The sequence below is a fragment of the Schistocerca gregaria genome, chromosome 1 (genome assembly GCF_023897955.1).
Source record: "Schistocerca gregaria isolate iqSchGreg1 chromosome 1, iqSchGreg1.2, whole genome shotgun sequence".
In the NCBI taxonomy this organism is placed as follows: Eukaryota; Metazoa; Arthropoda; class Insecta; order Orthoptera; family Acrididae; genus Schistocerca; species Schistocerca gregaria.
In genome coordinates, this window is record NC_064920.1 from 350,830,296 (window position 1) to 350,854,497 (window position 24,202).

A 24,202-nucleotide genomic window follows, 5' to 3' on the forward strand; every position below is an offset into this window, starting at 1 on the left:
GCTTCTGTAACGTCTGCACATGTCGATAGGTTGGATATACAAGAGTGTCTCTAGCTGTCCTCAAAGCCAGAAATACAATGGATGCAGGTCCGATGAACGGGAAGACCATGCTTTTGGACCACCTTGACCAATCTGTCGGTCATGAAACGGTCGTTGCGTTTCTGCAAAGTTAACGTTCTCCAATATCACTGGTAATTCACCGCTGAGTAATCGGTGATACACAGCACAAGTTAATCTATTTCCCGAAGTGTGTAACCCTATGAGTCCGTCACCGACAAGTCCGTACATTGGTACTGAAGCTAAGCTGATGCCTCACTTCCAAGATTGCTCGACGATTTACATCTGCCGTCAGGTACGTGTTGGTGACAGTTTACTAAGCCATCTCTTGTGAGTTCTGCAGCATCTGAAAGAAGAAAACAAACGTACAAACAAAACTGTGGACTGCGAATCTCCAGCAACCTATATCTCAACAGGTACGGATTTCAAGACATATTATATGAACTTTTTTTCTACTTTTGACCCATACTGCCTCCGGTAGGAATACGCGATGCTTTTTTTCAAAGACGTTGTATAACACTGCTAGGAGGCCACAGATAACGCTGCAAATAAAATTTGAAAACATACTACATGTAAAACTTCGTAACGTCGGCAGCTACAGCCGTTAAACTTCGTACCGCAAGACAGCTGTAATTGGCGATTTCTTTATTATCGCAAACGGTTTTGCTGCACTGAAACTGTATTCTCAGGTGAACTTCAAAGTACAAATACGTTGCCTTGTGCGTACATAACTGAGACCAATTTTCGTACTATGTCTGTAGCGTCAAATAAAGCATTTCTGTAAGGCAACACTCCCAAGTGGAATCATTGCTTCTTTCAGACTATTTTTGATGGCTGTGGACACTAACACGAAGGAACTAGATGCTTGAATGTGTAAGAGCACCTATATCTTAGGCAGACAGTAAAACTATTCCACAGGTGATTTCGTGAAAATACCATAAGTGAGAGATATGGGAGACTGGAGCGAGGACAGAAGCACACAGGCTATAATTTTTCCCTCCTTTCATTAAAAACTCACAAAAACAGTAGACCTACCTGTCAGTCACTGTTGACTTTATTGTCGATACTTTTTTTTACCCCTTACACGGGGAATTTTTAGGACTAAAATTTTATACGTGGCAGAGGACCCTAAACTGAATATTTTGAAAGAAACAACTAGTAGTCAGAAATGACTATTTAGTCTTTTATTGACACACATCTGCATACATATTCTGCAATTCACCACCCGATGCATGGCGAAGGGTACCTTGTACGGCTGCTAGTCATTCGCGTTCCTGTTCCACTCGCAAATGAAGAGAGGGAGAAACAACTGTCTTCCATAAGAGTCCTGATATCTCAGACCTCGTCTTCGCAGTCCTCATTTGCATTGGTAGCAGGAGAATCGTTCCGCAGTCAGCTACAAACGCCGATTCTGTGAACTTTCTCAATCATATTTCTCGCAAAGAACATCTTCTTCCCTCCAGGGATTTCCATTTGTGTTCACGGAGCATTTCCGTAATACTCGCCTGTTTATCGAACCTACCGCTAACAATACGAGCAGTACGCCTCTGAATTCTTTCAAGGCCTCCCTTAATTCCGATATGGATGGATCTCACACACTTGAAAGCAGTACTCAGGAATGGCTGTCCGCCTCCGTAGCACTGCAGTAGCGTTACCACTTATCACGCAAGGGGTGCCGGGTTCGATTCCCGGCTGGTGACTGGGTGTTGTGTTTCTTTCACCATCACTGACACGCAAGTCGCCGAAATGGCGTCAACTAAAAAGACTTGCAATACAGCGGCCGAACCCCGAAGGGGATATCCTGGCCAATAAATGCCATACAATCATTTCATTTCAGGAATGGATTACAGAAATGTTACCTACACGGACCGTTTTATACGCTCCTGGAAATGGAAAAAAGAACACATTGACACCGGTGTCTCAGACCCACCATACTTGCTCCGGACACTGCGAGAGGGCTGTACAAGCAATGATCACACGCACGGCACAGCGGACACACCAGGAACCGCGGTGTTGGCCGTCGAATGGCGCTAGATGCGCAGCATTTGTGTACCGCCGCCGTCAGTGTCAGCCAGTTTGCCGTGGCATACGGAGCTCCATCGCAGTCTTTAACACTGGTAGCATGCCGCGACAGCGTGGACGTGAACCTATGTGCAGTTGACGGACTTTGAGCGAGGGCGTATAGTGGGCATGCGGGAGGCCGGGTGGACGTACCGCCGAATTGCTCAACACGTGGGGCGTGAGGTCTCCACAGTACATCGATGTTGTCGCCAGTGGTCGGCGGAAGGTGCACGTGCCCGTCGACCTGGGACCGGACCGCAGCGACGCACGGATGCACGCCAAGAACGTAGGATCCTACGCAGTGCCGTAGGGGACCGCACCGCCACTTCCCAGCAAATTAGGGACACTGTTGCTCCTGGGGTATCGGTGAGGACCATTCGCAACCGTCTCCATGAAGCTGGGCTACGGTCCCGCACACCGTTAGGCCGTCTTCCGCTTACGCCCCAACATCGTGCAGCCCGCCTCCAGTGGTGTCGCGACAGGCGTGAATGGAGTTACGAATGGAGACGTGTCGTCTTCAGCGATGCGAGTCGCTTCTGCCTTGGTGCCAATGATGGTCGTATGCGTGTTTGGCGCCGTGCAGGTGAGCGCCACAATCAGGACTGCATACGACCGACGCACACAGGGCCAACACCCGGCATCATGGTGTGGGGATCGATCTCCTACACTGGCCGTACACCTCTGGTGATCGTCGAGGGGACACTGAATAGTGCACGGTACATCCAAACCGTCATCGAACCCATCGTTCTACCATTCCTAGACCGGCAAGGGAACTTGCTGTTCCAACAGGACAATGCACGTCCGCATGTATCCCGTGCCACCCAACGTGCTCTAGAAGGTGTAAGTCAACTACCCTGGCTAGCAAGATCTCCGGATCTGTCCCCCATTGAGCATGTTTGGGACTGGATGAAGCGTCGTCTCACGCGGTCTGCACGTCCAGCACGAACGCTGGTGCAACTGAGGCGCCAGGTGGAAATGGCATGGCAAGCCGTTCCACAGGACTACATCCAGCATCTCTATGATCGTCTCCATGGGAGAATAGCAGCCTGCATTGCTGCCAAAGGTGGATATACACTGTACTAGTGCCGACATTGTGCATGCTCTGTTGCCTGTGTCTATGTGCCTGTGGTTCTGTCAGTGTGATCATGTGATGTATCTGACCCCAGGAATGTGTCAATAAAGTTTCCCCTTCCTGGGACAATGAATTCACGGTGTTCTTATTTCAATTTCCAGGAGTGTAGATGACCAACACTTCTTAGAATTCTCGCAATAAACCGAAGTCGACCATTCGTCTCTCTCACAACCGACGTTTTGTTGTCGTTTCGTTTTCTGTCGCTTTGCACCCTTACGCGTAGATATTTAATCGATGTACCTGTGTCAAGCAGTACGCCACTCATACTGCAGCCGAACATTACATGATTGGTTTTCCTACTCATCTGCGTTAATTTATGTTTTTTTTCGGATTTAGAGCCTGCTGCTATTTACTACACCAAATATAAATCATGTCCAAGTCATCCAGTATCCTCTTGCACTCACTCGACGACGAAATTTCTCCATATATTACAGTACCTTTATGTATATGAAGAACAGTAGCGGTCCTATTACACTTCTCTGGGGCATTGTTGGCGATAACTTTGCCTCCGATTAACACCTGACGTCCATCATATATCATATGTGGAAGCCCTTTCCGTATGCTTAGACCTCGGTTAACAATCTGTTGTGTGCACTGTGTCAAACGCTTTCCAAATATCCAGGAATATGAAATCTACTTATTCCCCGTCATCTATGGTTCGCAGAATATCATGTGAGAAGTTGCAAACGAGCTTCGGACGGGCAATGCCTTCTAAATCCGTGCTTATAATACGCTTTACGGTTGTACTGTGATGCAGTATTGGTGTTACCGCGTTTACATGATTAACTGGCCGTGATCGTGTGTATAGGGTTAAAGCATTCTGACTTTGAACTTAGTTTTATGACACAGCACTGTATTAAAGAGAGAGAATGAAACGGGATTCGAACTTAGGATCCTTAAGCAACAGTAATATTATGTGACCAGATAAATAAAAAAGGTCACCAGTCTAAATCGGATAAATGAATTCAGAGTAACTGTTGATAGTTTTATCTTACTTACAGAACTCAGATATACGATGCACTCAGACGAGAACTTGATAACGACGTCAGTCACTCCCCAGCTCTATAAAGTGTCAGGTTCTAAAACTTTTATAGCTCGTACAGCAACACTTTAATAAGAAGCACTTTTGTAGATACTCGTTGAAATATATAGCACATAAATGAAACTTTATAATATTTATTTAAGCAAAAGCAAGCTAATTTAAAACATTTTCTGCCGTTATTTGACTTTCAGATAACGTGAAACAGTTTAAGTAGTGTAGTATCTTCCACACTTATAGAATAATTTAATTCAAATGTCTGAACACTTTATTGATTAATGTAATCAAAATTTCGACTATCAAATTGATATTCAAATTAATTGATTGGTTAATTGACTACCTCCACCTCCGGATGATATCATGATTTTCTCCAGCCAGTACGTGGGTCCCAACCCCTTCCCTACCCTCCCCCTCTCCCACCTACCCTATTGGCAGGAATTTAGTTTTGGAGGGAAATTAAAAAATGGCGGGAATTTTAAAAATGGCGGAATTCCTTTGTCCCTCGGCTTTGCTGATCTCTCTGTCTCACCCCTACCCCCCACCACCACCCCGGGAACGGGTGGGAAATTCAAAAGTGGTGGGTGTCCTTTCCGGGATATGAGCCTCGGTCTTTCTGGGAGGACAGCGCAATTGCACCCCCCTACACAGCAAAGCTCTAGTAGAGAAAGTTTGGGTTAGTCTATTTATTTTGTGTGAGAAACTGAAGTACATATCGGTCCCAATTACGTAATTAATCATAAAAATCGCGCCTAATTACATACCGCTATGCATAGTGCAACAAAAGGAGCGTCTAAAATCGTACAGCTCAAAAGTTGACGCCGTACAACTGGTTTTATCCTGTTGCGGAAAAAGATTCGCAATACCACTCGAAACTTGTAGCAGATGTGTTCCAAATAAACTCTGTATAGAATGATCCCTTTACCTACAAGTCTAAATAAATCTCTCTGTTCCACTTGTAAATTGGCATGAGAAAGCTGGAGTGCAAGGAGCTATCTTTACTTTTGACGGGGAATGTGCTCATCTGACGAGATGTTGGTGATGGACAGAGACGAGTTTAAAAGTGTATTATGTGTAAGCACACAGCTAAGGAGCGTGTCTATAGCCTCCTGCATGAGGAATAGAAGGACGTGATAATGGACGAGCATAGGGGGGAATACTGGTGATGCAGTGGGATGGACTGAAGATACATTTCACAACTCATAGAGATTATTGCCTGTGCTGTAGCTGTTCATATTTGTAAAATGGCCGGTCAATCCACAGTGCAGGAGAACACATCACTCTCTTACAGCCACCACTTTTTATCTACAGCGTGAGTGACTTGCTGTTTGACATCTGAGTACGCTACAGGCGCCTCCCGCTGCAATGCTCGACAAACACCCTTGTGCTCCAAATTCAAAAACGGTGCTCTCTTTATTCTTCGACAACTTTGTCCTATTCCACTGCTCTCAAGAGACATCTTAGCATAATGGCTGTGTAGCTTGTACAATGATACATCTCAAGATGGAGTAGAACAGTAAACCACCACTGAAGTGTTAGAAAGGCCAATACATGCCACCACAACTGATGGAAATTATCGTGAAAAAAACCAGCACTCGTAAACAACAGGTCACAGTGCAACACATGTACTGGGAATTGTAATAACACAATTACCTCAATAAGTAACCCAAAAAATCGCATCAGGAGAGAGGGGAGGCAGCTGGATGTGTCTTCTCCTGGATGTGAGGCCGCAGACTAATCAGCTTAGAGCCAGTCTTACCTCATCTCCTACCATCCCTCCCTCACCACTGTAGGTAATGATACAGGTCTGTTCTATCTTGTCTTTCATGGTCCACAAAGAGATCTGTCTGCTGGCAGTAATATACAGTATCCAGTCTGCAGTAATTAGTCACTGATGGTCAAAAGACTCAAGAGCAGCAAGCTTCACATGGTTCAAATGGCTCTGAGCACTATGGGACTTAACATGGATCATCTCCAGTTGAGCACGTGGCTGTGGACAGCCTCAGAAGGCCACAGAACAAAGCGAGATAAATGATGGTTGTCCCGAACAAAGACGACTGTGTGTTGTTTGTGTTGTTTGCCTAAAAGTGCAGCTCTGGCAGCACTTCCCCTTCCGCGACGGATTGCTTCCAATGGCGCTTATCTGTCTCAGTGATACATTTCAGTGTAACAATTCTTTTTAATGTTAACGCACCTCAGATAAGCGAGCACCTATTAAAAAACACAATCATGATGACAATAAAAAACAGTCTTCTTTCCATAGGTGCAGTTTATTTTCTTTTAGTTTTAAGGGCGAAATCGATATAGTTTGAGACCATTCCTCAAGATCAAACCATAAATTGTTGGGCACAACAGCAGTACATTCTTTTCAGACAATTGAATTGTCAATACAGAATAACATTTATACAGACATTCTTTATGTTCAACAGCAGGTTACAATTAACATCTTTCTCTCTTTCTTCCCACCTTCTGTTGTTTTGTGACGTTCGAAGACATGAAAAAAGAAAAAAAAAACAGCAGCACTGCCACCGATTACAGATGACCAAATTGCAGAGATCGGAGCTCTACAGTGATACACCTGACAGGTGTATTAACTTATTTCACATCTGCTATACATGTCCACCCTGAGTAAAATCGAAAAAACTTCCACTCTTTTGCTGCAAAAACTACCGATCACTGCGGAATGACCTTGTTATTTCTAAACTTTCATCAGAGTAAAGACAAAGTCAGAATTAAATTCTGAAGAAGAAAACATACAGTCTAAGGAAACATTTATGTTAACCGATTTTTTTCAGTCTGATGGACAAAATTACATGGTTTGAGTCTGTCCATATTCAGATCAGTGTCTATAAACAAACTGACATGTACGTGGGTATTACAAACATTTCAGACATCTGAAATAACATTACACAATAGTGTTTCCCATTGCCTATTCGCATATTTCAAAAATACTATCATTTTACGTGCAGCAACAACAAGCTATAATTCAAGAGTTACCTTAAATCCGTCTTGATTGCAAATTTTTATTTTTATTTATTTTTTTAATCATATGACCGGTTTCGGTTCATTCAGAACCATCTTCAGATCTGTAAAAGCAATGATACTAATTTACTATTTCACGGAAGCAAATCTTTTTCATCCTATCTAATCAACATCAAATGTACCAGAACGTACCTGATATTTCAGTTACAGGAGTAACCCGTCCAAATCCAGCAATTTTCACATGCTACGTCACATAAAATTGGTTGGCAGGGTGCACGTCATTTATATTAATTATAACACTATTACCGACAGGTGGCGTCTGGTACATTTGTTACATTCCAATTGCACATACTATATTCAGTAGATCTTTTTTTATATTAAAATTACTTAATTAAAATATGTAGATGTCAAGGTTAAAATCTGTACTTGTCAGAATTAAAAAACAGTTAAATTATCATTTTTATACGATATAAAAAACATAGGGCGATTTATATATCTATGGTGATGGTGTGAACTTGTTTTCCTCTACGGTCTGCTTCCGTATTTCCCGCTATTTCGGTGTTGTGCCGCGGTCCGCTCAGTCGTCTGACGTCCATCGCCGCGGGCAAGAGGGCCGCACAGGAGGGCCCCGTCAACGACGCCAGGCACTGCACGCGTCTTCCGGCTTCTCCACCGCGCACCATCTCTCATCCCTCGTCCTGGATCTCCACACGCATCAGTTGTCATCTTAGTAGGTCGTCATAAATGCTAAAATAGGCGTTATGATTGAATTCGCTTTGCTCGTTGAGGATTAAATCCGGATCTTTATTTTGGTGGGTGTATATTTCAATTTCTTCCAAAATGTTAAGATACCGTCCAATATGAGCTCTATGCAGGATGTCTAAATTGTGTTCAATGTTCGTGACTGAGTGCTTCGTCGCAGCCATATGCGCCCCAAAAGCTGTTTTGTTTTGAGAGTAGGTGTGCTCCCTGCATGTGGTTTCAAAGTTCGTACCAGTCTGCCCTATATATTGTTTACAGCAGTCATTACATTTGATCTTATATACACCTGAATCCTGAAATTTATTCCTACTATTACATATTCTATGGCGGAGCTTCAGTTTTAACGTGTTATTTGTTCGGAACCCTATTTTAACGTCGGATTTACGAAAGAATCTTTCAATTTTATCTGTAGTTCTTCCATTGTAAGTGAGAGCTACATATTTTTTCTTGTTGTACCTCTTAACTGCTACTTGACTCGCTTCTATTTGTTCCATTTGCCTCTTCTTTATCTTCCTATAAATATTCATAACCTGCTTACACGTATATGAATATTTATAGGAAGTTAAAGAAGAGGCAAATGGAACGCCGACCGCGGTGGTCTCGCGGTTCTAGGAGCTCAGTCCGGAACCGCGTAACTGCTACGGTCGCAGGTTCGAATCCTGCCTCGGGCATGGATTTCTGTGATGTCCTTAGGTTAGTTAGGTTTAAGTAGTTCTAAGTTCTAGGGGACTGATGACCACAGATGTTAAGTCCCATAGTGCTCAGAGCCATTTGAACTATTTGAGCCAAATGGAACAAATAGAAGGAAGTCAAGTAGCAGTTAAGAGGTACAACAAGAAAAAATATGTAGCTCTCACTTACAATGGAAAACTACAGATAAAACTGAAAGATGCTTTCGTAAATCCGACGTTACAATAGGGTTCCGAACAAATAACACGTTAAAACTGAAGCTCCGCCATAGAATATGTAATAGTAGGAATAAATTTCAGGATTCAGGTGTATATAAGATCAAATGTAATGACTACTGTAAACAATATATAGGGCAGACTGGTACGAACTTTGAAACCAGATTCAGGGAGCACACCTACTCTAAAAACAAAACAGCTTTTGGGGCGCATATGGCTGCGACAAAGCACTCAGTCAAGAACATTGAACACAATTTAGACATCGTGCTTAGAGCTCATATTGGACGGTATCTTAACATTTTGGAAGAAATTGAAATATACACCCACAAAAATAAAGATGCGGATTTAATACTCAACGAGCAAAGCGAATTCAATCATAACGCCTATTTTAGCATTTATGACGACCTACTAAGATGACAACTGTTGCGTGTGGAGATCCAGCCCAAGGGATGAGAGATGGTGCGCGGTGGAGAAGCCGGAAGACGCGTGCAGTGCCTGGCGTCGTTGACGGGGCCCTCCTGTGCGGCCCTCTTGCCCGCGGCGATGGACGTCAGACGACTGACCGGACCGCGGCACAACACTAAAATGGCGGGAACCACGGAAGCAGACCGTAGAGGAAAACAAGTTCACACCAGCACCATAGATATATAAATCGCCCTATGTTTTTTAGATCGTATAAAAATGATAATTTAACTGTTTTTTAATTCTGACAAGTACAGATTTTAAACTTGACATCTACATATTTTAATTAAGTATTTTTAATTAATAAAAAAAGATCTACTGAATATAGTATGTGCAAATGGAATGTAAGAAATGTACCAGACGCCACCTGTCGGTAATAGTGTTATAATTAATATAAATGACGTGCACCCTGCCAACCAATTTTATGTGACGTAGCATGTGAAAATTGCTGGATTTGGACGGGTTACTCCTGTAACTGAAATATCAGGTACGTTCTGGTACATTTGATGTTGATTAGATAGGATGAAAAAGATTTGCTTCCGTGAAATAGTAAATTAGTATCATTATTTTCACAGATCTGAAGATGGTTCTGAATGAACCGAAACCGGTCATATGATTGAAAAAAAAATTAAAAGTTGCAATCAAGACGGATTTTAAGTAACATTATAAAATCACTCATTGCTGTTATCCCATAAGACATTATGTCTGTTTTTGCATAATTCAAGAGGACATTGTTGTTTTGTACACTATGGCAGGTCCTGGTTTATCAGTGAAATGGTATATCGGGCTGGGGTCTATGAAATGTAAAAGATAAATCGTGAGAGCATAGCTTGTAATAGAGCCTACTGATGTCACCTAGCAGAGAATCCTATAAGATTCCAACGCTACATCGAAAACAAATACCCTCTGGATGCTGACAACTAACATATTTGCTCCTTAACTCGCCTCTACAGACCTGTGTGTAAAGTTTTTCACCCATACTTGAAGAAGACCACACCCTGCAGACCATCATTTGCAATAGCAGCAGGTTCTTGTGAGGTAGTTTCATTAGCAATTTGGCCATCATAGAAACTGTTTTCTCTAGGTTCCACAACGAGCTATAATTCGAGTGATGGATACTTCATAAGTAGAGGTTATGACTACCAAATACCACAGGAGTTGCAGTAATCCACATGTTTAATCACACAATCGTTACGATAATGATAAAAACAGCCACGACTCCATGAGGATAGACACAGTCGATTTTTATTAGTTTTACAAGAAAAATCGATGTGGTTTGAGAGCATTCCAAGAGTTAAAATCACAAATTGTCATGCACGATGGTATTACATTCATTTCATGTGTGTGTAAAGTTTGTCACCTGTGCAGGAAAGAAGACCATACCCAGCCGGCTATCACTCGCAATAAATGTTTCTATGTTACAGCAACTGTTAACAGATACAGTATCCAGGTATTCCGTTTCAAAGAGACCAAGAGCGCTACATCCTCATATTAGGTATGTACATGATCATTGTTCCAGTGCTGATCATCACCGGAAGGTACTGTTAACAACATGCGCAGCGTGCAGAAATTAAAAAGGGGTACTGTTATCTTATTGGTAAAAATAAACTATGTGGTAGGCATCGCAACATATGGAAATAGGACGAGACTGCAGCATTGAGGAATGTCTCCAAACAGCTGTCTGAAGGTTATAATCTCTACATTTATTCTCATATTCCACAGTGGCAAGTAGCAGATGTCCAGTTTCGCCAAGGCTCTCTCCATCATCTCAAACAAGTGGTGTCAGTCAATCATCATGTGGTAATCACCAGAGTACCAGTGGACGGATGGAATGGAAAAGACACTATCTATAAGGATGATGTACAATAATAAGCACCACAGTTGATAGTGTGATCAGTTTTAGTAATTTTACTAGTTTTTCCTTAATTTCAATACCAGGCAGTGACACAGCAGAATGCTTTCCAATTCCTGTATCATCTCTAAAGCACCACTCCACTACTTTGCAACTACTATACGAGAGATGACTGCACAATACGTCCATTAGGTCGTATACACCGAAGTGAATCAAACATCATCCTATACCAATACAATTAGTTTATCTGCATATTTCTACACACATAGATCATAGTGCGGAATTTAAGATTTTGACTGGCCACCTATCCCTGTGTGGATGGGGGTCACAGAGTATTCTCGCATTCATAGGCTTACGTCGGACACTGGAAAAATCTCCCTGCATTATCTTTGGCCATTCCTCCCTGCAACACAGTCGCCAATTTAATTTGCACCTGACCAGAAGTAGGACACTATACCCACTACATTCCATGTCTCCTGAAGGAACAGAGCAAGTTGAGTCCGTAACTGCTACTCAGTGAAGACTGTTCCGCACCAATCTTACTTACGGCACCCTTCCAAGCGCACAAGATCTCTTCAGATGGGTGCATGCCGAGGAGATTAGCACCCTTTGTCGGTGTATAGCAGATATGAGAGGGTTGTGTTAATATAACAGACGGCTAATACGAAATGATTGGTTTATGCATGATGGAGCTGCAGACGGATGGAGGTTGAAACATTTTATGTAAATCAGTTGTGCTATCAATTCTGGAGTATTATACCCGTATTGGGAGTCAGTACCAATAAGATACAGGCAAGAGAGAAGTGATCGTAGAGCATAAACACACACACGCCTAGTGCTACAAGGTTCTCCATCTAAAAACGCTATATTGTTGAAGCCATATGGTTTCCAAAGTATCAGTCTTGCGGAATGCAATGGTCTTAATTCTCTAATGCAAGAAATATATGTCCACCATCTGACATACAACCACCGTGCAGTTTTCTATCCCAGTCACTATGGAGACAAACTTTAAGATGATAGAACTACTTCCTTCTACACTATTCAGGTGTCCTATGAAGTGACCGAGCACTTCCTCACTATGAAGGTATCGTTGGTGTATATCCGTCGCCCGGACTGCTTATAAACCAACTAGAATGACGTTGGGAAATTGACAGATTTTTGAATCTTTTTGAGTAGGAACGTACATAACCTCAATCACGTTTCCCGTGTCAGTCGTGCTTATTAGTAGCAGTGACGGTTTTGACGGGTCCGACCATGCCTCATTAGGAAACAGAGCGAGGAATACTATCGTTAGTTGACAAGTTGAGTTACCACCCACGCCCTGCTGCATGCAAATGCACACAAAGAAAGATCAAATTCTTATGAGGGTGTAAGCAACTTGAGCAGAAGCCAAAGGAGATGTAACAGTCTTATTGCTGTTTACAGTAGCATTACCACTGCCCTGGAAGCCTTTCTCTTGCACACTGTAGTCATGGCCTGATGTTAGGTATTTTCACTCATGTGTAGGGCAATATGGCAATTTCGTCCTATCACCATATCCCTAGGGTACACCCTCCTTACAGTGGCAGACATATGTGGCATCAGTCCATTCTCCTACAGAACACTCTATGGAATGGCTTAAGTCTGTTAAGCATATTGATTCTTCTTAATATTTATGGAATAACGTTTATTGTCAGAACCAACCGTAATTTGGTAATATCTATATTCGGTTGCACGTGTGAGAACACTGTCCAGGATTGCACACATATGTTTCGCGTCTTTTAATATGGCGCTTCCGTGTAATACTTATATGGCCGTTGTTGAAGTATGTGTTACGAAAACATACGTAGTTTACAGGGGAGAGGGAGGATTCAAACTGAATGCAGACAGAGAATAGCATTTAAGCTTTTCTCGATCTTTAGTGTTCGGATACCCACAAACCACCTCAGTTCTCCACATTTCATGCTATTTTTTCTAAAATTCTATGTATTCTCCGACAATTTACGTAATTTTGCTAGGTTTCGGCGATTTTACGTATTTCTTCGTATTTCCCTAAATTTTACGCATTTTGATTCAATTTGTCGTTTTTCTAGATTTTTACCGATTTTATGCCATTTTTCATTTTTTCGATAGTTTTCCGTATGTACATGGTCATATTGCTGACATACCCACGCGTTGTTTGATTTTATACGAGGATATTTGCGTGTCTTGTACACCACCCTACTAAATATCCGAAGAATTCCCATCTTCCCGATGACCTACATGCATGCATTTTGGACAGAACGATCATGGCCGGCCGCGGTGGTCTCGCGGTTAAGGCGCTCAGTCCGGAACCGCGTGACTGCTACGGTCGCAGGTTCGAATCCTGCCTCGGGCATGGATGTGTGTGATGTCCTTAGGTTAGTTAGGTTAAAGTAGTTCTAAGTTCTAGGGGACTGATGACCATAGATGTTAACTCCCATAGCGCTCAGAACCATTTTTGAAGAACAATCATGAAAAGTACAGTAACACTCGCCTCGTACCTAGATGAACACCAATGAATGGTGCACTTTGGAAACTCGGAAGTCTGGAAACAATTCCGTGTACTGCTACGACACATAAGAGAGCTTGTCTGTAGACTCCTCTAGCGATGCACTTGATGGAAGCCTCAAAATCTGACACACTTCTTCATGGCCACACTTCTTCTACAGTGTAGAGATCTGCAACAGGGAGATGACATGTGTTGAGAGTTGATTTCTGCTGCTGCTCTCACTTTTTTCCCACTAGCATATGCTCTTATTGCTTACAAGATGAGCTTCGCTACTTTCCTTTATGCCTTCCAGCTCTGACACGTTCCTACAATCCTCTCAGGATACCTACAAACTGTAGATTACGGATATTTTTTTACCCTAGTAATAAGTTATTCGTTAGTTGACATTGTGGCAGCGTAATTTATAGAGAAACATTTAGCAACTTATGCATTCGAACGCAACCATCCGCCGCTGCTCTACACACATACACATAGAGACTCTTCATGCACATTACCAAGCACAAAGTCTCGATTTCAACCGATTATACATTGTCTTCGATAGTGCTACAGCCCTGCAAACAGCGAAATGATCTTCGTAAAACGGTTCTGCAGGGGATAGAGGCACATTTAAATTCGTCCTGCTAACGAACGTAACATCTTCGATGCAGGTTATATTACCAATATTTGTAACAAGATTGCCTCTATTCTCCAGTAATAACAATAAACCAAGGCATCCTTGGCCGGCCGTGGTGGTCTCGCGGTTCTATGCTCGCAGTCCGGAACCGCGTGACTGCTACGGTCGCACGTTCGAATCCTGCCTCGGGCATGGATGTGTGTGATGTCCTTAAGTTAGTTAGGTTTAAGTAGTTCTAAGTTCTAGGGGACAGATGACCACAGCAGTTGAGTCCCATAATGCTCAGAGCCATTTGAACCAAGGCATCCTTCTACGCCAATTACACCTCATTTTATATTCTTAAGGATCCACGATGACGGCACGTGATCATCCCAATTCCGCTATTATGCGTGCCAGATGACCGTTGGATGGGGGGAGACTATCCTTCAGGAGCATTATTCTTACACACAAGATAGAAGAGCACATTAGTCGGACGGTATAGTATAGCACCTTACTCGAATGCATGCAGTCGCTTACAACCATTTATTCCACAGATGCAGTGCATTTGCTCTGTTTTCTGCATGTCTATGTCTATAGGTGCGTCAAGGATGACTCTGATGAATCTGAGCCAGTGCTCTCGCTGGTGGATCCACCCTCGAACCCTATCCCAGTCGTAGTGCTTTGCAGAACCTCCTCTAGACGCCGTTCCGGATATAACACGTGGTGTGTCCACCTTGTGGCCCCACCTCTGGACACCATTCCGGATATAACGCGGGGTGGATCCACATTCAAACACTAACCCAGGCTTTCCCTGGGTCAAGTGTGCCATCCACGACACACGCACTCGGCTTATCTGCAGATATCGACCATTTTCGATAAAACGATGGTCAAAATTTTCGACATAATTTAGATTCCTTTCAGAGCGCGATAATCGCAGTAGAATGATGATACAGTCGGTAGCAACGCCCCTCTCTTTTGCGCGCCGCGTTCGAAATCCGATTATTGTTGTTATTATTTTTTTCATTTGTCTACCCATGTCCTTAGAAGGTTACTACGCGACTGTTTCTTACCACGTTAGGGGATGCAAGGACGCTATATTAATTTAAAAATAACAACTGTGTTCTTCAGCGTCATACACTCACTACAGAATATATGTATGTATGGCATTTTCAAAGGTTACAATCTTTTTAAATTATTATATTCTTATGTTTGATTCTGGTTTCAATTCTTACGTTTTTTCTATGTTTATTTTTCAAAAAGATTTGCTGCAGTCCCTTGGTTTACACCGATCCTAGGAACATTCGAAACACAGAAATTTCGAACATCACGTGAAGTCAAGTTTGTCACAGTGACATTTCTTAGCATGAATCTCATTAACATTGCTGAAGATTCCACGCGTTGTCAATAATTTCGCTGCAAATCGCATGTAACGGATCCCTTTTCGGAGAACTGGCACTTAACAGTTTATTATGAATCAAGATAAACTGTAGCAATATCACCTACAACAATTTAAAATAATTTTACCATTCATTTATTGTTTATTTTTTCATTCTTTCACCAGGCATACAATTGGTGGATAAATAAGGACAGCGTTGTTTCAATATGCATCGGAAACTATTAGTGTAGTACTCTTCTACGGACAAGCATCGATAAATGAAAAAAAAAACAAAAATAAAAATAATACCTCGAAACAGGGCTCAAAAGTTTAAAGTTACGACGCTAGCCACTGTGCCACCACTTCGACTGAACTGTATCCTCGCTAAAATGCACATTAAGTACATCGAAAACTTTGACTATCGTTTTCTCAGAAACGGTAAAGCGCCTACGTTGTTATTCTCTGAAGAGAACTTGACTGCTGTACCGTATGGACCAGAGGTCTTGACTTTATTAAGTGATTTAAGCTGTGTCGCAACACCATGGACCAACTTACTCATCTTGGCATTTGTTCTACATTCGATTTCTGGAATATTTACTTAGTCTTCTTTGGTGGAGGTGTTGTGGCTATGCCCTCTTGTAATGTTTTGTGGCTCCTGTATGGATGAGGAGAGGGTGGTATTATAGATGGGTGGCTGGTTTCTTCTCATTACAACACATAATGCAGACGTGGTGCAAAGTGGCGTAGTCTCCTGACCTTGCCAGAGAAAAGGGATAATGGCCTGCGTGTTCACCTTAAAAGCAAAACCTGCTGTATTGTCTGGGAAAGCCCCTGCATACTCATTTTTTGAAGGACCTAGTGTGCAGTTTCAGAGTTCTCACAGGTGGACAGTAAACGCCTAACGCAGACGCTATATATTTTCGGATTGGTCAGCTTAAAAGGAGCTCCATTCTCCCGTTTGTAAGAGTAACTCTGATTGGCGGATTATTTCTGACATACTGAGCCGGAGGAGTGAGGGAAAGACGGCGGATGATATACTCTTTCGCTTTTTGCATAGAGAGGGGTAGTTCTGGTGCTGGTCTTGAAGCGGGAACATGTAGCGGGAGCGAGTGCGCTCGTGCATGTATGCACAGAGCGAGGAACAAAGTCTCTACTCAGTACTGCACTGAGAGAGTACCTCTGTGGCTAGTGATACTCTGTATTGAGTCGCTCGCTGTTAACCGTTTGTTCACTGTGTTGACAGCGACACTTAATGGGAGGTGTGAACACAGACAGAGTATTAATTAGAGCCTGCGAGCGAACACTGAGTGGCATCGCGGTGGACTGGTTATCTGACCGGTGTACCACGCCAATAGTTAGACTAGGAGCACGTAGGAGTCCTTGACTACATCAAGGCGTTGTGAGAGTTCGATTGGCGAAGGTCAATCCATATAGAAAGAGATAGTTTTGTTATTTTTCAGCACTGAACGACGCAGACAGCAGTCGTCCCACCTCACGGTATTATGCGCTACAACATAGGTGAGTCCCATCTTTCCTCCATTAGATACAACATACTTCATTCACGTCACTCCATTACATTTCTCTCGCGACAGACTCGACCGTACTTAGAAAAATTCAATCGGATAATTATTCAAGTTGAGTAGGCGCGGCTCTCAGCCATTCTGCCGAGTAAATAACATTCTTAAAGAAAAGGGATAAAATAGCTTTCCCACACTTTGTATATAAATTTCATTAACAGGATCCATGTCCATAAGAGGTAACCTCCTATTCCGAAAAGGACCCGGAATTTTGTGTATCAGTTTATAAATAAAAGTTTCATTTGATTTTCTCAGATTTTTCAATAAATAATATTTCCCGTATGTTTTTCATACACTAACCAGCAATACTCCAGTACCCAAGTATCCCACTAGTTACGTAAGAAAAAAAAAAAATATTTTTGTGTCTTTTCCTTACAGCGGACGACTCCAGGAGATATTTATTGCTGAAAGTAGGCGTCTGTCTGACTTCTGTAGTAGTGTGGGTTGGACATTGCTTCTTGCAGGAGCCGAAGGGTGCTTGTCATATCAATCTGTTGCGCAACTCGACAACATAACAGCCACACACATACAGTAGTTAAAATACACTTTATTACAGGAACCAATTGAGCACTTAAGTTCAATGATGTCCAGCCTGAAGTTCTGTGGTTAACAGCGATCAAACAAAGTGTACTAATTGTTGAATCTTGTCTGTGTCCATATCACAACTATGTACAATGACTAACGTTCCCTCACAGCCAGCTAAGATGCCTAGAATACAGTGCCACGTGGTGAGATGCAATGGGAACTGAGTCCCGATGCGATGCATTGAGGTACTGAGATTGCGAGATTGAGATAAATCTGTCGTCGTCGTTGTCGGCCTATATGCGCGCTGCCCTGGCGGCGTCACCGACTCCTAGCCTGGGGACGTGTCTTGGTCTTCTCTTGTCATTTGAGCGCGTAGTCCAGACCCTGTTATACAATGTTTCCTGGTGCCGAACGGCATGCTGGCCCAGAAACGCCGCTCCGTTCTCCGTTGTCGTCTACTGGACTACTGGAGATGCGAACGACAATCGGGGATTTGGGGGGGGAGGGGGGGAGGGGGAGGCAGAAAGCTGAACGCAGACATGAACCTGGAGCCGTCGCTGTGGAGAACGGCGTACTCCCCGCCGTACCCCGCCATCTGGCTTGCGAGAGCAAAGGAACATCCTCTTGAAAACACCGCTCAGGATACACACCCAGTCCTGAGGGCGTCTCCTGGGGCGATGACAGCGACGAGTCGGAGAGTGGCGTTGGCGGAGGCGAGCGCGCGACGTCCATTGGCTCGTCCTGGGGTGTCGTGGCGGCACCAGCGGGCGGCTGCCAAGGCCGCGTGGTCTCATGAGGCCGTAAGTCAGGGGGAAGAAAAGCAGCAGAATCACGGGGCAAATGACAAATGCGAATTTGAATCTGGTGACGGCTCTGCAAACCATCGGTACCTGCAATTAGATACAAGTATGTGCCAGCGCGTTTCTGGATCTCACCTCGCTCCCAGCGCTGACTTCGGCCAAAAACCCTGTTAAGCACAAGACCACGAGGTGTAAAGCGATACTTGTGGACCATCGGCGGCGCCGAATGCTGCGGTTGGTGGAGCAAGTGAAGCAGCGCCCGATGGCGGCGGCCACGCAGAAGTTCCGCCGGTGACTTTCCGTCGCGTGGGAGGGAGCGATAAGAGGCGAGAAAGAGTTGCAGCGCCTGTTCTCGTGTGTAGGAAGTACGAAGCTTGGCTATCTGTTGTTTAAAGTTGCAAACAAATCGTTCCGCTTCTCGTGACACTGCGGGTGAAACAGAGCTCTTGTTGGTTGACGAATGCTATTTGGTTTGCAAAACTGTTCAAAGTCATGTGAGGAACTGAGGTCCGTGTCCGTAACAACAACTTCAGGCAATCCTACAATGCAAAAAATTAAGGACAACGCTTGAATGGTGTTACGTGACGTGGTAGAATTCATAGGCACCGCAAATAGGCGAAACTGGAAATGTCTGTGGAGGAGCGAATTTGTTTTCCGCGCATGCGCGACACTGTGATGTCATCTGTTCAATGCGGGCGTCCATGCCCTGCCAGTTACAGTGCCGGCGTGATAACTGTTTAGTGCGAACTACTCCCCGATGTCCTTGGTGAAACAGTTGCAACACTGTGAGAATGAGCACAAGCGATTGTCAACTGTCACATTGTACCTAGATCACACCTTGTTGTACTGAAAGGTTACGCCAACGAGCAAAGTATCGGCGCACTATTGAGTTTTGAATACTGTTCCATGGGTGAGGCCAAGAAGTGCGAATGTAATGCAACAAAATCTTCAGATTATGATCCGTTTCCGTGGCCTGTGCAATTTTTCTGTAATTCAATGGAAAAGATTGCAGTAATTCAGAGTCCTGCGCATCGATCAGGCAACAAGAAGCGTCAGAGGAATCGCGATCAGACTCGGGCCGATCGGAAGGCGGGGAGGGATGTCAGCATAGCCATGCTTTGCTGTACTTCTGTACACAATTTCGTACTGATACTGGAGTAGAAGCAAAGCCCAGCGTTGCAGTTTTTGAGCATTACCTGTACGAACCGGTTTTGACGGATGAAACAAGGACTGCAAATGCTTGTGATCTGCCACTAAATACACTCCTGGAAATGGAAAAAAGAACACATTGACACCGGTGTGTCAGATCCACCATACTTGCTCCGGACACTGCGAGAGGGCTGTACAAGCAATGATCACACGCACGGCACAGCGGACACACCGGGAACCGCGGTGTGTATGTGCAGTTGACGGACTTTGAGCAAGGGCGTATAGTGGGCATGCGGGAGGCCGGGTGGACGTACCGCCGAATTGCTCAACACGTGGGGCGTGAGGTCTCCACAGTACATCGATGTTGTCGCCAGTGGTCGGCGGAAGGTGCACGTGCCCGTCGACCTGGGACCGGACCGCAGCGACGCACGGATGCACGCCAAGACCGTAGGATCCTACGCAGTGCCGTAGGGGACCGCACCGCCACTTCCCAGCAAATTAGGGACACTGTTGCTCCTGGGGTATCGGCGAGGACCATTCGCAACCGTCTCCATGAAGCTGGGCTACGGTCCCGCACACCGTTAGGCCGTCTTCCGCTCACGCCCCAACATCGTGCAGCCCGCCTCCAGTGGTGTCGCGACAGGCGTGAATGGAGGGACGAATGGAGACGTGTCGTCTTCAGCGATGAGAGTCGCTTCTGCCTTGGTGCCAATGATGGTCGTATGCGTGTTTGGCGCCGTGCAGGTGAGCGCCACAATCAGGACTGCATACGACCGAGGCACACAGGGCCAAAACCCGGCATCATGGTGTGGGGAGCGATCTCCTACACTCGCCGTACACCTCTGGTGATCGTCGAGGGGACACTGAATAGTGCACGGTACATCCAAACCGTCATCGAACCCATCGTTCTACCATTCCTAGACCGGCAAGGGAACTTGCTGTTCCAACAGGACAATGCACGTCCGCATGTATACCGTGCCACCCAACGTGCTCTAGAAGGTGTAAGTCAACTACCCTGGCCAGCAAGATCTCCGGATCTGTCCCTCATTGAGCTTGTTTGGGACTGGATGAAGCGTCGTCTCACGCGGTCTGCACGTCCAGCATGAAGGTTGGTCCAACTGAGGCGCCAGGTGGAAATGGCATGGCAAGCCGTTCCACAGGACTACATCCAGCATCTCTACGATCGTCTCCATGGGAGAATAGCAGCCTGCATTGCTGCGAAAGGTGGATATACACTGTACTAGTGCCGACATTGTGCATGCTCTGTTGCCTGTGTCTATGTGCCTGTGGTTCTGTCAGTGTGATCATGTGATGTATCTGACCCCAGGAATGTGTCAATAAAGTTTCCCCTTCCTGGGACAATGAATTCACGGTGTTCTTATTTCAATTTCCAGGAGTGTAGAATTTGCGACCAAACAGATACTGATGGAATTTCCCCACACAATACACAATTGGAGAGCTTCTTTTTCAATTTGTGAATAACTGCACACAGTTTGAGTTAACAATTTTGAAGTCCGTCTTGTGCACCAATTCTGTGCGAAAGCACAGCGCCGATTCGGTAAGAGGAAGAATCTAATTCCAAAATAACTGGTTTTGCAGGATCGAAATGTGCTAAACATCTCTCACTGAGCAAAACATTTTTGAGTTTCTGAAAGGCGTCCTGACAGCCTTCGGTCCACACGAAAGGCGGCACAATATTCCGACACAAGCGATGCAATGGGACCGCGACCTGTGATGCGGAGTGAAACGAATGTAGTATGTCAACTTGCCTAGCACTGACTACAGTTCAGATGCATGGTGAGGAGCAGGCAGGTCACGGATTGCAAGCAAATGAGACGGGAGGGGATGCACACCCTGACTGTTTATCACATGAAGTAAGTGCTGTTGTTCTGTCTCAAAAAAAGTCACACTTTTCGAGACGACACTTGAGTCTTGAATCTGACAACAGTCGAATAAGAGTACGCGAATTGACAATGTGTTGTTCTGGCGTAGGATCTGAGACGACAATATTGTCAAGGTAGTTCGAACAGAACAGCACTTAAGCAGTCAGCTGTTCGAAGTAACGTTGAAAAATCGCGAGTGTAGAGGCACTGCTGAAGTGCAAACGTAAATACCTGAACAGGCCTAAGTCTGCGTTAACAACAAATACGTTCTATTATTCTTCACCTAGTGAGATTTGGAAAAATAAGCATCACGCAACTCTATCTTAGGAAAGTAACGGCCTGCGCCAAGACTGTCCAAGAGTTCCTCAGAGTGAGGCAACGGGTAAGTGTCAATTATTGTCTGTGGATTGACTGTACTTTTGATGTCAACACAAATGCGAACTGATAGACTTGCCCAGTGGCTAGCTTTTATTGAAGCAATCACACCACTGTTTTGCAATTATTTTAATTCACCGGCTACTTTGTCTCGTAAAGCAATGGAAACGGTCCAAGCCTGGAAAAACTTAGGTTGTGCGTTGTCCTTCAGGGTAATGTGCGCTACAAAATTATTAGTTTTTCCAAGTCCACCAGACAAGAGTTCAGAAAATTCCTTAAGCAAACTATTCACACTGTCTTTTGGATTAAAAGCGGTCAGTTAAAGTACTTTGTCTTGGAAGCAAAGGCCAAACAAGTCAAACGAATCTAAGCCAAAAATATTTTCACTGTCTCTTGACAGCAACACTGTAAAGTTCACTGTCCTGGTGTGAGATTTGTAAGATGGAGGCAAACTACACCGTCCAAGTACTGGAATTTCCTGCCCGTTGTATGCAGGGAGGTGCGTGCTAGATTTTGACAGCCGTGGTGAACCTAAGTGTTCTTAGAGGCACAATGAAGCAAAATTACAGATGCACCTGTGTCCAATTGAAAGTCAACACGACGGCCAGCAATTTGTAGTGTTACAAATAGTTTGTTGGAATGGCGTCACACAGCACTGGGACGAGATGATGGCACAACTTGAGTTACTGCTACAACCTGTAGTGTTCTCTCGCTGTTGCAAGCAAGCTGCCTGGACATCGCCTTTCTTTCCACTTGAATAACATGTCGCGTTGCGTGACGGGAAATCTTGCCACTTATGGCGAGCAAAACAACGAGGGCAAGACTTCAGTAGATTTACAGGCCTGGCTTCTGGTTGACTAGGCTGTCTGTGCGTGTGTGTGCGTTCTTTCCTGTCCGTCGCGGGAGCGCCTGTGTTTCGCTCAACTCAAAAACTCTTCATCTCCCTACGCACTCTGCTATGATAACTAGTATCTGCATTAAGTCAGTATTACGAACAGCAGTTTCGGGCCGCGGTACCCGGATTTCAGTTCTATCGCCTTAAGAAAAAGCCGAAACAGACGTACCGTCAGTGATATACCGACTTAAAAGATCTCTCTATGAAGTGTAAATTCAAGTGTAGTTCTTCCGCCGGCCGTAGTAGCGAGCGGTTCTAGGCGCTTCAGTCGGGAACCGCGCTGCTGCTACGGTCGCAGGTTCGAATCCTGCCTCGGGCATGGATGTGTATGATGTCCTTAGGTTAGTTAGGTTTAAGTAGTTCTAAGTTCTAGGGGACTGATGACCTCAGATGTTAAGTCCCATAGCGCTCAGAGCCATTTGAACCATTTGAACTGTACCCCTCCCCCGTGTGCGTCTTTTCGGTGCTGATTTCTGCTATGGTTTCATTTTTATGGTTGATAATGGGCGACCCGTCGGACAGAGCGGGTGCAAGAGTTCTTGGAATGAGAGGCTATTCCGCGAATGGACTGGTCTGCCCGTTTCTCTGGTTTAAACTCCGGCGAACACGTGTTGCAGCGCGTCCACAAGAGCCATCGACCATCCAGCAGTTGCTAACCTCGATGCTGGAGGAATGGAACGCCGTACCACAAGAAATCTTAACCAACATATATGAAGATGGTCTCTGTTCTTTCGGATATGTCCGAAGGAACAGATGCCATCTTCATATAGTTAAGGCTAACCGACCATTGACCTTCTTCTTCTGTGCTGGATGCACACGCTTTGCTCGAACTCTTACTGTACTCTGTAAGATTGTCTGCCGCGAATAATGAGTGCAATGGGCAGGGGCACTACGAATGTAGTGTGTGGACGTTAAGTTGCGAATGTGGGTCTCACGGGGAGCGTGCAAGGGATAAATCCCTGCAGTTGCAATGTCATCTCTGTGCCCTCGATAGCTCAGATGGACAGAGCATCGGCCATATAAGCAGGAGGTCTCGGGTTCGAGTCCCGGTCGGGGCACACATTTTCAACTGTCCCCGTTGATGTATATCAACGCCTGTCGACAGCTTAGGGTCTTAATTTAATTATCATTTCAGCATTAGCAACCTTGTGGCGAGCGTGGGAACACGTTGTAGACAATGCATTGCCGGCCGTGGTGGCCACACGTCTTATTAAGAATAATGTCTCGTCTTTCGCAATGTCCACGAGCTCATCATAAAGCTCGGTGGTCCAGC

The 24,202-nt window shown here is 44.6% G+C and overlaps 1 non-coding gene across 1 annotated transcript; it reads left to right on the plus strand.

The window, feature by feature from the left end:
• Positions 1-23,912: 23,912 nt before the first annotated feature.
• Positions 23,913-23,987, plus strand: Trnai-uau (transfer RNA isoleucine (anticodon UAU)). The gene has a single exon. It is a non-coding gene; the product is annotated as a tRNA-Ile (tRNA).
• Positions 23,988-24,202: the final 215 nt, after the last annotated feature.